Source organism: Talpa occidentalis, unplaced genomic scaffold (assembly GCF_014898055.3).
Source record: "Talpa occidentalis isolate TD23 unplaced genomic scaffold, MPIMG_talOcc4v2.1 talOcc4.2, whole genome shotgun sequence".
In the NCBI taxonomy this organism is placed as follows: Eukaryota; Metazoa; Chordata; class Mammalia; order Eulipotyphla; family Talpidae; genus Talpa; species Talpa occidentalis.
In genome coordinates this window covers 57,436,531-57,450,720 of record NW_023602073.1, presented here as the reverse complement: position 1 = coordinate 57,450,720, position 14,190 = coordinate 57,436,531, and the positions used below count along the sequence as shown (strand labels likewise).

Below are 14,190 nucleotides of genomic sequence, written 5' to 3'. Positions count from 1 at the left end.
AAACACATTTTGGAAGTCTCATTATTTTAGAGGCAAAAGTGTGCTGAAGGGTCTCCTGTGGAGAGGAATGCCTGGTTGGTGGATGCAGACATTGGGCTGATAATAGAATCTTGCTCTGCACTTCATAGTTCAAATCTGGAATGATCCATTTCCTAGAAGATTTGAGTTGATTTTTCTTGTGCTTCCTCATGAGGTGAGCAGGGATCCTGATCTGAAAAGGAAAAAGCTGCATTCAATCCTGCCCACAGTTAGAAGGAAGTATATTTTAACCTGTGGTAGGAGACACATAAAATTCACCATCGGTGACATTTAGGACATTTTCATTGGTGTGCAGCTGTCACATCACCGAGTTCTAGAACACTTTTTGTCACCACAAAAGGAAACCCCACACCCACTAAGCAGTCATTTCCCACTCCCGTCCCTGTACCCCTCGCAACTGATAATCTGCTTTCTGTCTCGATTGGAGAAACGGCTGTTTTAGTCTTTTGCCCAATTTTGAAGTAGACTGTTGCTGAGTTGTAAAAGTTCTTTATATATTCTTGATACTAGAGCCTTGTCAGATATTTGATTTGCAAATATTTTCTCCCACTCTGTGTATACTTTTTTCCCCCTCACTTTTTTGATAGTGTCCTTTGATGCACAGAAGTTTTAATTTTCATGAAATCCAATTCATCAGGTTTTCTTTTTTTTTTTTTTTTTTAAGATTTTTTTTATTTATTTAGACAAGCACTGGGTACAGTCAGAAGTGTGAGAGGGTGAGAGAATTCACCAGAGTCAGAGCGGGGAGCAGAACAGGCAGACAGACGAAGTACACTGCTGAGGGGAGCAGCAGGCGGCAGGAGAGGTCTGTGCACCATGTGGGACCCTCGCCCGGCAGCCGGGGATTGAACCGGTGCTGCAGAGGCTGCGGGCAGCTTCGCAACCCAGCGCTCAACCGCTGTGCTACCGGGGAGGTCCCATCAGGTTTTCTTTTTATGGATTATGTTTTAGGTGTCAAGTCTAAGAACTCTGCCTACTCCTAGATCTCCAAGACTTTCTCTGATATTTTTTGCTAAAATGTTTACAGTTTCATACTTAGGTCAAGTTACTTTTTGTAAAAGGTGTGAGACTTAGGCTGAAGTGTGTTTTAAATGACTCTGGATGTTCATTTGCTCCAGCATCATTTGGTGAAAAGGCTTTTTCCTCCACTGAGTTGCATTTGCACCTAATAAGATGGACATATTTGTATGGTCTCTTTCTAGGTTCTCAATTCTGTTGCCTTGATCTGTGTACTTGTTCCTTTTCTCTACCACACAGAATTGATTACTGTAACTATAAATAGGTCTTGAAATAAGAGTGATTCCAAGTCTTGAAATAAGACTGATCCCTCCTACTCTATTCTTTCAACATTGTTTGAGATAATCTAGTTCCTTTGCTTTTCCATAGATTAATCTTGTATACTAATGTAGCTACAAAAACCTGGCAGGGATTTTGATAGGTATTATGTTAAAGCTATCAGTGTGGGGAGAATGAACATTTTATTATGCTGCATATTCCAATCCATGAGCATGGTATATTTCTCTAGTTATTTAGATCTTTCTTGAGTTCTTTTATCAACATTGTGTAGTTTTCATCATACAAGTCCTAAACATGTGTTGTTAGACTGATACCTAAGGATTTCAATTTTCTTGAATGGTTAAGTTGAACTGTGATTACATTTAAATATTTATTTCTAGTATACATAAATATGTTTATCTTATATTCTGCGGCTTTGCTGAATTCACTTAATTCTAATTTTTTTCATAGATTCCTTGGAATTTTCCCCATAGTCATGTAAGCTGCAAACAGGAACAGTTTTATTTCTTTCTGATAAGAATGTCTTTCATTTCCAATTCTTGCCTTATTGCACTGGTTAGGACTGTCAGTGCTTTAAGACTCATGATGGTGAAACCCTTCCTCATGACTTAGTATCTTTGATTTTTGTTCATATTACTCCATTCCAGTCTCTGTCTTCATGGTTACAGAAAGGTTGCAACATCCTCCTTTGTGTGTATCGACACTCTGTCTGCTCTCATCAGGATGCTTGTGATAGCGTTTAGAGCCTACCCCCTTGATTTTTAAATCCAGGGTAATCTTCCCATATCAAAAATCCTCAATCTCATGGGAAAAGATCCCTTTTCATTATAATTATTAATGGATTGAATTGTGTCCCCTTTCCCCAAGTCTGTTGAAGTCTTAATACCCAGAAAGTGGCATCATTTGAAAATAGGATCATTGTAGATGTAATGGACTAACATAACATTGGAGCTTGGTGGGTCCTTAATCCAGTCTGGTTGGTGTCCTTATGAAGACATGTGCTGTGTGAAGAAAGAAACTTATACAGAGATACAATAATGTGAAGACTCATGGAGAATGCCATCTGTGACTCAAGGCTACCAAAACATTGTTATGAAACAGATCTCCCTCACAGTCCTCAGACACCTTAACAATAGACTTCTAGCCTGCAAATGAAACAGACGTGTCTGTTTAAACCACCCAGTTTGTGGAGCTTTGTTATATGGCAGCCCCAGGAAATTAATACAATAACATGCTGGTTCCAGGAATTACGAACCAATATCTTTTTTTGGCTGTTACTCAGCCTGCTACAAAATCTGTTTCTTTGACTTTTCCAACTTGTAGAGACTGGGCATATTTCTTAGCTGTTAACTATTTTCTTCCATCTTTAAAACATATCGATACCACCTTTCTTCCATTGTGTCTCCTTTCTTACTTTGACCCTTCTACCTCTCTCTTCTAATAACCTTTCAGGCAACCCAGGATAATCTCTCCGTCTCAAGATCCTTGGTTTAATCACATTTGCAAAATATCTTTTGCCATGTAAATTAATACTTTATAGGTTCTGTTGATTTGGGTGGACTGTTTTTTGTTTTTGTTTTTTTAGATTTATTTATTTATTTATACAAGAACTGGGGTATAGGCCAGATGCGCAGGAGGGTGAGAGGATTCACCGGAGACAGAGCCAGGAACAGAACAGGCAGACTGATGAAATACACTGCTTTCCTGAAGGGAGCAGCAGGCGTGACAGGAGAGGTCTGCTGCACCGTGTGAGACCCTAACGAGCTGGGATCGAACTGGCGCTGCTGAGGCTGCAAACAGCTTCACAGTGATGCGCTCAACGGCCTGCGCCACCAGTGGGGGGCCCGATTTGGGTGGACTTTTACTTCCACTTTTCTCAAAGTTTTTTTTGTAGTATTTTTTTTTAAACCTATATATACTTTTTTTTTTTTTTAAATAGAGGCATGTTTTATTTATTTATTTGTTTTGTTTATACAAGCACTGGGTACAGTCAGAAGCGTGGAAGGGCAAGAGAATTCACCAGAGCCAGAGCGGGGAGTAGAGCAGGCAGAAGGACCGAAGTACACTGCTGAGGGGAGCAGTGGGCGGCAGGAGAGGTCCGCGTGCCATGTGGGACCCTCCTCTGGTGGCCGGGGAGCAGCCAGGGATCGAACCGGCGCCTCAGAGGCCGCGGGCAGCTTCGCAACCCAGTGCTCAACCGCTGCGCCACCGGGGAGGCCCTTTGTAGTATTTTTTAAAAAGATTTATTTATACAAGAACTCTGGGGTACAGGCCAGAGGTGTGGGAGGGTAAGAGAATTCACCAGAGACAGAGCAGGGAGCAGAACAGGCAGACGGACCAAAAGGCACTGCTGAGGGGAGCAGTGGGCGAGACAGGAGAGGTCTGCCATGCCATGTGGGTATCTCCCTGGTTGACCGGGAATCGAATCCGTGTTGCAGAGGCTGCAGACAGCTTCATAGCGCTGTGCTCAACCCGAGCACCACCAGGGAGGCCCTGAAAGTTTTTTTTAATGCTGAATGAGTGTTGAATTTTGTCATATTTCTTTCTGCTTTAGTTGAGGTGATTTTTCTCCTTTAGCTTGTTAATATGTTGTATTATGTTGGTTGATCCTCAAACATTGACCAAAACTTTTATCCCTGGAATAAATTTCACTTGGTCTTGGCATCTAACTCTTTGTATACATCTGAATCCTGTTTGCTAATATTTTATTAAGGATACTTTATGCTTATATGCATGAGGGGAATTGGTCTGTAATTTTCTTTTTTTGCACTTTAGTTTTAGATCCTGATAATACCAGTTCATAGAATGAATGGATTATGAAGTGTTTCTTCTGTTTTCTGGAACAGATTATGTAGAATTGTTGTCAGTTCTTCTAATTAAACATTTGGTAGAATTCTTCAGTGAAACCATCTAGGTTTGGATTTTTAAAAAGTTATGGATTCAATACTTGCGATGTTACGTAAATTATTTTGTATTAGCTATGTTATGGTAGTTCTTTTTTTAGGAGTTGGTCTATTTTGTCTAAGTTGTCAAATTTATGTTTGTAGCATTTCCTTTGCATAATATTCTCATTATCTTCTTGATGTCTGCAGCATTTGTAAGTGTAGCCATTGTTTTGTTCCTAATTTTGGGAATCTGTGTCTTCTTTCTCTTTGTTACCTTTGCTACCAGTTTGTCAATTTTATTGGTCCTTTCATAAAATAGACTCTGTTTCCTTGATATTTTTCTGTTTTCATTTTCATTGATTCTGTTTTTATCATTGTTATTTTCTTTCTTCTCCTTGCTGTGGGTTTATTAACTTTTGAGGTTCTTGAGAAGTCTTGACTATTGATTTAAGACTTTTTCTTGTTTTCAATGTATGCATTTACTGGTTGAATTTTCCTCTCACAAAATTGTTCCACCAATTTTGATACATTTTTTATTTTCATTCAGTTTAATGTGCATTTTGATTTCCCTTGAGACTTTCTCTTTGATTGATGGATTATTTGAAAGTGTGTTATTTCTAAGTGTTTAGAGACTTTCCTGTTTCTGTTATTGATTTCTCTTTTCATTTTGTGTGGTTCAGGAACACACTGTGTATTGTATGATCTCACTTCTTTTAAATTTGTTCAAGTTTGTTGTATCACTCAAGATATGATCTATTTTGGTATAAGTTTGAATAGAACGCACATTCTTCTGTTGTTGACCAAAGTATTTTATAAATGCCAGTGAGATCCTGGTAGTTGTAGGTGCTATTCATGAAGCCCAAGGTGGGGGTGACCTAGTTGGTGGGTCCTCACCCACATGCAGGCAACTGCAGGACTTAACCCAAAAGCAGATACAGTGTAAAACAACAATAACAGGATGTATTTACACAGGAAATGAGAAAAGGGGGAGGGGGAGTCCACAGGCTGGCATGTGGCCAGGTGCTGTCTGTCATACCCCAGAGAGCATCCGCTTTGCAGAGACTGATGTCCAAGCCAAAGCCATGTGTGGGCAAGCCAAGCTGGCATGTTCTCCACAGATGCTTCTCCTCACAAGCAGCTTAACTGCCCAAAAGCCCAGTGCTGTTTTAACTATTATGAGCCCTGCATTCTGGCCAAGAGCCTCAGTAGCTTAACTGCCAAAAACCTCAGGCCCTGCACTATTTGCCATCAGCCCTTCCCCTCACTCAGGGGGTAGAGTCAAAAAGCCCCACCTTCTACCATCTCGTTGGCTATGAGCACCACTGCTGACTTGAAGGTTGTTCCTAACTGTACCTCTTACAACTTCCCCACTTTCAATTTTTGTCACCATCTCTATGGTGATGAAAGTCAGATGTCTGGATGCTGCGGTACAGCCTTGGAAGTTTTTTTCCACCATGATTGCAGTGTATTCAAAGAAAATAGCAATCAGTCATGAACATGCATAGCTATGTGGCAAATTCCTATATTTTTAGAAAATAGTCAATCAGTTCAAGCTAAAAAAGAAATATAAAAAATGTTTAAGAGAGGTTACTATTAAAATCATTTTCTCTCCATCTTCATCCCACTTCTCTCAATAGCATAGCAAATTACATTTGTAAACTAAATGTAATTTCAATCTATTTGATCTATTTTTACATAAACTTAATAGGACAGAATAACCAAGTAGAATTTCTGTTGACTTTGTTGGAACTTTCCATAAGGGATCTTAGTTGAGTTCTCGACATTTCCAGGTCTCAGGAACCATGCCATAGGATGGTCTCACATGATTTCACCTGCAGCATTTGTACCTTGAGGGTACAAAGAGGGTAGATTTCCTCTTCTTGAGGTTTCCAAGACTTTTCTTTCTGGATTCTCTAGGCCTGCCAATGGAGGTAAGCTTCCCTATTTTCCTGGGAGGTCTCTGGAACTCTAAAGACAGGGTGATAACCTCTTTCTTTTTCTGGGTTGTGCTCATTCTCAATGCCCAGAAATCTCAACTGCAATGTCCCAATCAAAGCCCAGTTAATGTAACCACAATTCCAGTTCTCTAAGGAGAAACAAGTAAAATTCCTTAGTGAAATTATGCAAAAATAGACACGTCACAATGCTTACTACCATTTTTCCATATTATGGTGGTATTAAGGAGAGAGAAAATACAAACAAAATTTAGTTTTGCTCACAAAATGGAATTTAATATTGCTGCAGATTATGGTTAGTTAAAAGAAAAAAAAATCAAAAAAACTAACCAATCAAATTAAAAAATCCAGTAACATTTCAAACAAAAACATATTAAGTTCATTCAGCTCTTTGTAGAAAACTCTAAATCTTCATTTCAATCATGGATCTTGAAATATGGTTGAGGCCTTTCTTCTGTTAATATGGCCAGAAACAATTGCTGCAAATGTTTAAACTCTGAAGTAACCAAAATTAAAGATCTGTTGACAACATAGCTGACAAGGAATTAACTTACCGCATTGCAAGGTAACAACCAGAATTGGCCAGCAACATTATATCAGAACATACCAGACACTTAAGTTTCACATAATAATTTTTAGATAATCAGTATTGATATTCATGTATACATTAAGGTGAAACATTTCTCTCAAGCAACAATACTCCATTAATTTCCAATTTACCAGATAAATATCAAACTGATTAATATAATATCTTCCCCATAAGGAAAGAGAGAAATTTTATGAAGTGTCTCAGGGGCTGTACTGAGATTCAGTAACATTTTCTCTGATCAGTCGATCAAAAGGCTACCAGTTTTTAAAATTTAGGTTTCTGGGAAACCTAAATAAGTACAAGAGAAAACATCACTAAATTAATTCTCCAGTAGTGACAATTTAAGGCAGCAAAGCCCTGACTACACTCCAGCCGCACAACACTGACAGACTCCTCCTAGTTTGTACCTCAGTCCAAAGGTAACCAATTTGTTTCCCTGCCAAACCTTATTATTTCAGTTCCACAATTGGAATTCTTAATCTTCAAAACCTTTAATTTCCTTAAGTCCCATTGTATCTGACATTTAAAGACTTAAGTAGTTCACCTCAGGCTGCCTCTTCTGTGCTGCATGTACCCAGCAAGAATGACAGGTTAAGAGGAAAAGAAAATCAACTCCATGGCACAACTTTAAAGATACACATGCCTCCAACCAAGCCATTAAATTCCAAATTAGTATTCATTAAGCACAGATTATCTCCGGAAGCACTTGTACCAGTTCCCATTTTATATATATATATTTAGCTCATAATTTCTATGGACAAAAGATTTAATTTTTTAAATTCAGATTTCTGGGAAGTTTTAACCCCATGTAATCCCAGACCATGCTTCCTGGAAGCACTTGAACAAATTCCCGTTATATTTTTGAACTCCATATTTCTATAGGCACCATCTATAACAATTTCTATATCCTCTGGGGGCCAGAACAATCAGATACAAAGGGGAAGACATACAGACGTACCCCATTTGGACTTACCTTGTGCAGCTGCGGTTTCACTCGTCTCTGCACACATGGCTTTCTCTCTGCTTCCTGATAAGGTAGATTCTTCTCACTGCCTGCTGGAAAGGCAGCTCTACTCACATTGAAGCAGCCAGGCTGTTTGTTCACCTGAAGCACACATGTATCTGCAAAAGCAATCTGCAAATAGACAAAAGAGAAAAATAAAATATAGCCATATGCATATATATAAACTGCACAAAAGTAAAAATTGTGAAGATCAACAATTAAAAGCCAAAATCAAAACCAAGTTGCCTTTTTCCCCCCATGGAGTCAAAATCAAATTTCCCAAATGGAGTGTCAGCAGAGGTCACGTGGTTTCAGATGCCATTCTGCATGCCTTTGACTTAGGGGGGAAGTTTAGTTAGAGCATTCGCCAAGGAGGAAAGGATCATAGCCTTATCACCTCAGGGTTTCAGTGTTTACCAGGAAGTTAATCCTGGATGGCCTGCAACAGAAACTGGAAGAAAAAACATTTAAGTTTTTTTTTGTCTTTTTCTTAAATATCTCACATCTTTGACAGGTTCATAAGACCAGAGGGTCTTGATCTCCCAGGGATTGCCTTCTGGGTGTATCACGTCAGAGGGATTTATCCCTGCAAATTTTGAAGAAGTTTTGCAGGCATAAATCCCTGCAAGTTTTGAAGAAGTGTGAGTGGTTTGCAAAACATCATAAGGACCAGAACATTTTTCTGAAAGTTGGGCTTGGGCATCTCTACTTTGCCAGATCTAGAGTGAGCCCCAATCACCAGGGATGAAAGATCATCTAGAGGTATAAATCCTAGAGAGAGCAAGGTTATGAGTTACAGCTAAAACTTCCTGAGTGCATTTTGCATACTGTTTGGTCCTACATTCTTTTTTTTTTTTTTTTTTTTTTAGATTTATGTATTTATTTATTTATTCAAGCACTGGGTACAGTCAGAAGCGCGGGAGAGTGAGAGAATTCACCAGAGCCAGAGCAGGGAGCAGAGCAGGCAGAAGGACCGAAGCACACTGCTGAGGGGAGCAGCGGGCGGCAGGAGAGGTCTGCGCACCATGCGGGACCCTCCTCCGGTGGCCGGGGAGCAGCTGGGGGTTGAACTGGCGCTGCAGAGGCTGCGGGCAGCTTCGCATCCCAGCACTCAACCGCTGCGCCACCGGGGAGGCCCCCTACATTCTTGTTCTATGTCTGGTGCAGTGTTCAAAATCGAAGCTTGGAATGGTTTTCAAAAGACAATTAAATTTCAATTTCCAACAATCTTAAGTGTAGACCACTTCTCAGAGCCCCTCTTATCCGAAGGAAGGCAATGGACAGTGCCTGATGGACTTCTTGGCACAGTTTTGCCAAGATCTTTTTGAGCAAATGGTCCTTCACAGTGAAAGTACTGGGGCTTCAAGGAGAAATATAACAGGCATTTTTAGATCAAGTGGAGCCCCTGGGCCCATGTATTCTTCATGTAAGCCCCCATCCTGGGCTACCATTTGTCTCATTTCCTTCTCCTCTGCGGCTTCATTCTTTTGATTTTGCCTGGCCTCCCTCTGCAACCCTTGTCAGGATCCTCATTCTGTGCTATCGTCTGCTTCCTTTCCTTTCCCCTTCCTTTCTCACTCCTGCTTCCACCCGGAACATCTGTCATTTCAACATCCCTTGTCCTTGCAGTAGGCACACTGATTCTCTCCAGGGGGTTAATTTCTCCTTCCTTTCCATATCCTGTCTTTTTTCCCACTAAACCCTGTCCTGGCTTCACTCTCTATTGTAAACTTTATAGGCCACATCCACAACTGGGAAAGATTCATCTCTACAGCACCTTCTATCTTGGTTAATGTCCTCCTTATATCCAGAATACTCTACCCAGTGAATAATCATGTTAATCATCTACGCATTTTCTGGAGCATCTGGATGACATCTGTGTAAGTACTGTAAGCTTGGATAGTCCTTTCAAGAAACTCAGATGGATACTCATTGGCTTTTTGTAAAGTTCTAGTACCTTACCCAAACACTTTTGCTTAGGAATTCCCTTCCTCAGCCCCCCTCCCTTTTGCTTATTTAAAAAAATTTTTTTAATAAGCCCCACTTTTAGTGTTCTAGCCTTTCCATTCCCCCATCATTGGGTCCCAGTTAGAGTCTGCTCTTGGGACAACTTTAGGTTCTGGGGTTGCTAGACCCTCCTGATGGAAACAATGAGCCTTTTCACTGGTCTTCCTTAAAACCATTCTCCATTTATCTGATGTCAATAGTGCTCGTACCATGGAGTGTATGTCTGCCCAGGTAGGTTGATGGGAGACAAAAATAGAGGCAAGCAAAGTAGCCAATCCTTTTAGGATCCTGCTGGTGTGGAGGGGCAGAACTTCTCCAAATCAGGAGGTCTCCAGTAGGAAGGGGGTTGTGTGACCAATAGTATCTGGCAGGCTGCCCCGTCATTCAATTTGTCCATTAGGAATCGGCAAAGAGGGAACTGTCCAACTCCAGGGAAGCTCTTTTGACCAAATTGGATGCCCCATCTAGTATGAGAAGGAGAAGCCATTCTAGTGCTATCCTGGGGGTGTGGGCAGTGAGGTCTGCAGAGCCTCTACAGCCTTCCTAGGAGGGGCGTTGACCTCTTGGAGGGGATTCTCCCCTGGTGGGTCAGAGTTTCCAGTAAGTGGTGGTCCTCCTCTTCCTGCTCCTCCCTCATACAGGTATCAGGGGAAGGGGGCTGCTGTTCACACACACACCCCTAAGAAACCCCCCAGTGGTAAAAATCCTGAGAAATTATAAAAGAGCCTCAAACATATGCCCATAGGATCCCCCATAAAACTCTTGCACATGCCAGATCTTACCAGATTGCCCAAACCAAAACTTAAGAAGCAGGGAAGGACAGGAAGTGGGGAAGGGAGGAGGAAGGAAAAGCAGAGGCACTGAACTGAATATTGAACCCATATCTAAGGCAAAAACACACAAGAACTGAACTTTACTGAACTTACTGAACTTACTGAACTTACTGAACTCTAACTTAGAGACAGAAAAATCTTGCCACATGTCCAGAATTGCAGTGTGTTTATGGTGGCCAATGAAAGGAAGAAACCCTAGGCTGGTCAATCACAGTATCTGATCCTATGTTTGGTGCCAAGCTGAAACCAAGCAAACCCAAGATGACCTGGATGGTGGGCCCTCACCTGTGTGCTGACAACTGTAGGACGTGTCTCAAAAGCAGGCAGTGTGAAACAAAAATAACAGCATTGGGCCTCTCTGGTGGCACAAGGGGTTAAGATGCAACCTATGAAGCTATCTGCAGCCACTGCAGCATGAGTTCAATCCCCGGCCAGGGAGCTACCCACATGGCACAGCAGACCTCTCCTGTCTCACCCGCTGCTCCCCTCAGCAGTGTACTTCAGTCAATCTGCCTGTTCTGTTCCCCACTCTGTCCCTGGTGAATCCTCTCACCTTCCTGCATCTCTGGCCTATACCCCAGTTCTTGTATGCATAAATAAATAAATCTTAAAAAAATAGCATTTATTTACATGGGCAGGGGAGAGGGAGAGAGACAGACAGACAGACAGACAGAGAATGACAATTTACAGGCTAGCATGTGGCCAGATTCTGTCATACACCAGAGAGCATCCACTGAGCAGAGACCAAGGTCCAAGCCAAATCCATATGTGGGCAAGCTGACAGGTTCTTCACAAACACTTCTCCTCACAAGCAGCTTAACTGCCCAGTATTTAACTATCATGAGCTCTGCATTCTAGCCAAGAGCCTCAGCAGCTTAACTGCCAAAACCTCTCAGGTCCCGCCCTATTTGCCATGAGCCATGGAGTTTGAGAAGCTCCCCCTTCTACCATTTAGTTGATACCAGGGTTTGGAGTCTAGAAAGCTCCAAATATCAGTGAGTTGACTATGAGCACCACCAACTGGTTGCTCCTTGCTGTTTCTCTTACAATACATTTAGGATTGATAGGGTTTACTGATAGGTGCATTGATCCTTTTATCACCATATAATGCCCCCCTTGTAATTTCCTTTGCTCTGAAATTTATAAGATACTTATACAACCACTCCTGCTTTCCTTTGATTAATGTTTGTATTCTGTTTAACTTTCCTTCCTTTATGTTCATCCTACCTATACTGCTATCATTTGAGTGTTTGTAGACAGCATAGAGCTGGCTTATGTTTTTAAATCTAGTGTGCCAATTTCTGTCATTTCTGTTCAAGTTTCAGCCAGGGTTGGGGAGAACCAGGTAAATTAAGATGATAAATTTGAGATGTCAGTGAGATATCAAGTGGAGATATTAAGGTAATTGATCTAAAGAGAGAGATTATATGTACTATGAAAGATTTATGCTAGAGGAATAAATCTGGGAGTTGTCACCCATAAGTAATGTTCATTTATTTATGAGTATATTTGACATGTAACATTAATTTCAGGTGCACAGCATCATGATTAGATATTGTATTTATTTTGAAATGATCACAATAAATCTGCTTAACATTCATCATCACACATAGTTATAAACATTTTGTGTGTGATGAGTACTTTTAAGATCTATTCTCTCTGCCAATTCAAGTAAACAATACAGTGCCAGTCACCACACTGTACATTGCATCTCCATCATTTATTTATAACTGGGAGTTTATGCCTTTGATACCTTGCACCCATTTCTCCATTCATGGTGCCACAAATGGCAAAATAGCATTTTTTGTGACTATATAATAATCCATTATGTATATACCAATGTCTTTACTCATCCATGAATGTACATGTAGGCTGTTTCTGCATCTTGGCTATTGTAATGCTGCAGTGAACATGGGGGTCACATTAACTTTTTAAGTTAGTGTTTTGTTTTCTTTGGATAAATGCCCAGAAGTGGAACTCCCAGATCATATGCTGGCTCTATTTTTAATTTTTTGAGGAACTGCTATACCTGTTAGACATTTGTTATGTTTCCTTTAGAAAAATGTCTTCAGATTTTCTAAGTTTTAGATGGATTGTTTTTTGCTCTTGAGTTGTTTCATTCTTTATATATTTTGAATAGTAATCCCATATCAGATGTGAGATTTGCAAACATTTTCTCCCATTCATTAGGTTGCCTTTTTATTTTACTTGGGGCTTCATTTGTTCTTCATTTTCTTTCTTTCTTCCTTTTTTAAAAGATTTATTTATTTATTTATTTATACAAGCACTGGGTACAGTCAGAAGCACAGGAGGATAAGAGGATTCACCAGAGACAGAGCTGGGAACAGAACAGGCAGACTGACAAAGTACACTGCTGAGGGGAGCAGCTGGCGCGGCAGGAGAGGTCTGCGTGCCATGGGGGACCCTTCGATCTCCTGCGGCCGGGGTTTGAACCAGCACTGCAGAGGCTGCGGATAGCTTCGCAGCCCAGCACTCAACCGCTGCGCCACCAGGGAAGGCCCTGTTCTTCATTTTCTAATTCCTTGAGGTGTAGTGTTAAGTAGTTTGTCATTTTTTTCTTTTGTCGCAAGGTAGGTATTTATTGCAATGAACTTCTCTTTATAGAATTGCTTTCACTGCATTCCATAACATTTGGTGTATTATTTTTTCATTTTCATTCATCTCATAGTAGATTTGTAAAATTTCTCCTTTGATCCACTGTTTTTTCAGTAGAATGTTGTTTAGTCTCCATAGATTTATGAATTTTCCAGTCTCCTTATAATTGATTTCTAGCTTCATACAAAGTTGCTTGATGTGATTTCAATCTTCTTAGGTTTATTAAGATTTGTTTTGTGGCATAACTTATAATTTATCTTGGAAATATTCCCTGTGCACTTGAGAACAATGTGTGTTATTACTTTTGAATGGAATGTACTGTATTGTGGAGTTCTAACAAGTAAGCCACTTATTTCACCAGCAAAATGGCTTTATTCGGAAATAAAGAAAGGCAATTTGAAACATTGTTCTCAGGGCAACTCGTCCACATAATTCCCAGAACAAAAGAGAGAGGCACTCCTTTATTAAGTTGAAGTAAAATACAAGTGAAGAGTCCAATGAAGGCAATTGGGAGCTTGAGGTGTGGTGAGTTTTTCACTTCTGGGGAATTCTCTGTTAGGTGAACCTTTGCTGGGCAAGGAGGAGCCGCCATCTTCCCTGGCTGGCAGCGAAGTCAGCATCACTTTCTGTCAGAGACACAAAGCACAGGTCTCCCTAGTGGGCCCTCTAGTGAGCTCCAAGAGTGTGTGAGAGAGAACTCGCTTCTAATTCACTCATTACTTTTTTACCATTCTTTAAAAAAAAATTATTCTATTTTTTATTCCCTCCCTCCCCCACCATCTCCTTTGTCCCCTGGTCCCTTTCTCTCTTCTTCCCTCATCACCTCAGAGTCCCTAGGATGTTTGTTGATGTCCAGCAGTTGTTTTTAAGTTTTGGGTTTTTTAAAAAGATTTATTTATTTATACAAGCACTGGGTACAGTCAGAAGCGCGGGAGGGTGAGATAATTCACCAGAGCCAGAGCAGGGA

At 40.6% G+C, this 14,190-nt stretch overlaps 1 protein-coding gene across 2 annotated transcripts in view; it reads right to left on the bottom strand.

The window, feature by feature from the left end:
* Positions 1 to 14,190, bottom strand: part of ANKS1A (ankyrin repeat and sterile alpha motif domain containing 1A) — a 224,096-nt gene that overhangs the window by 18,817 nt on the left and 191,089 nt on the right. Inside the window, exons 26-27 of one of the 2 annotated variants that reach the window (XM_054698736.1) lie at positions 7,738 to 7,899; positions 92 to 211 (exon numbers count right to left, since the gene is read on the bottom strand). The gene's annotated coding sequence lies outside the window, so the exon portion shown is untranslated. Of the gene's footprint in view, positions 1 to 91; positions 212 to 7,737; positions 7,900 to 14,190 lie in introns of those variants that run through there. The other variant, XM_054698737.1, reaches the window with a different exon arrangement.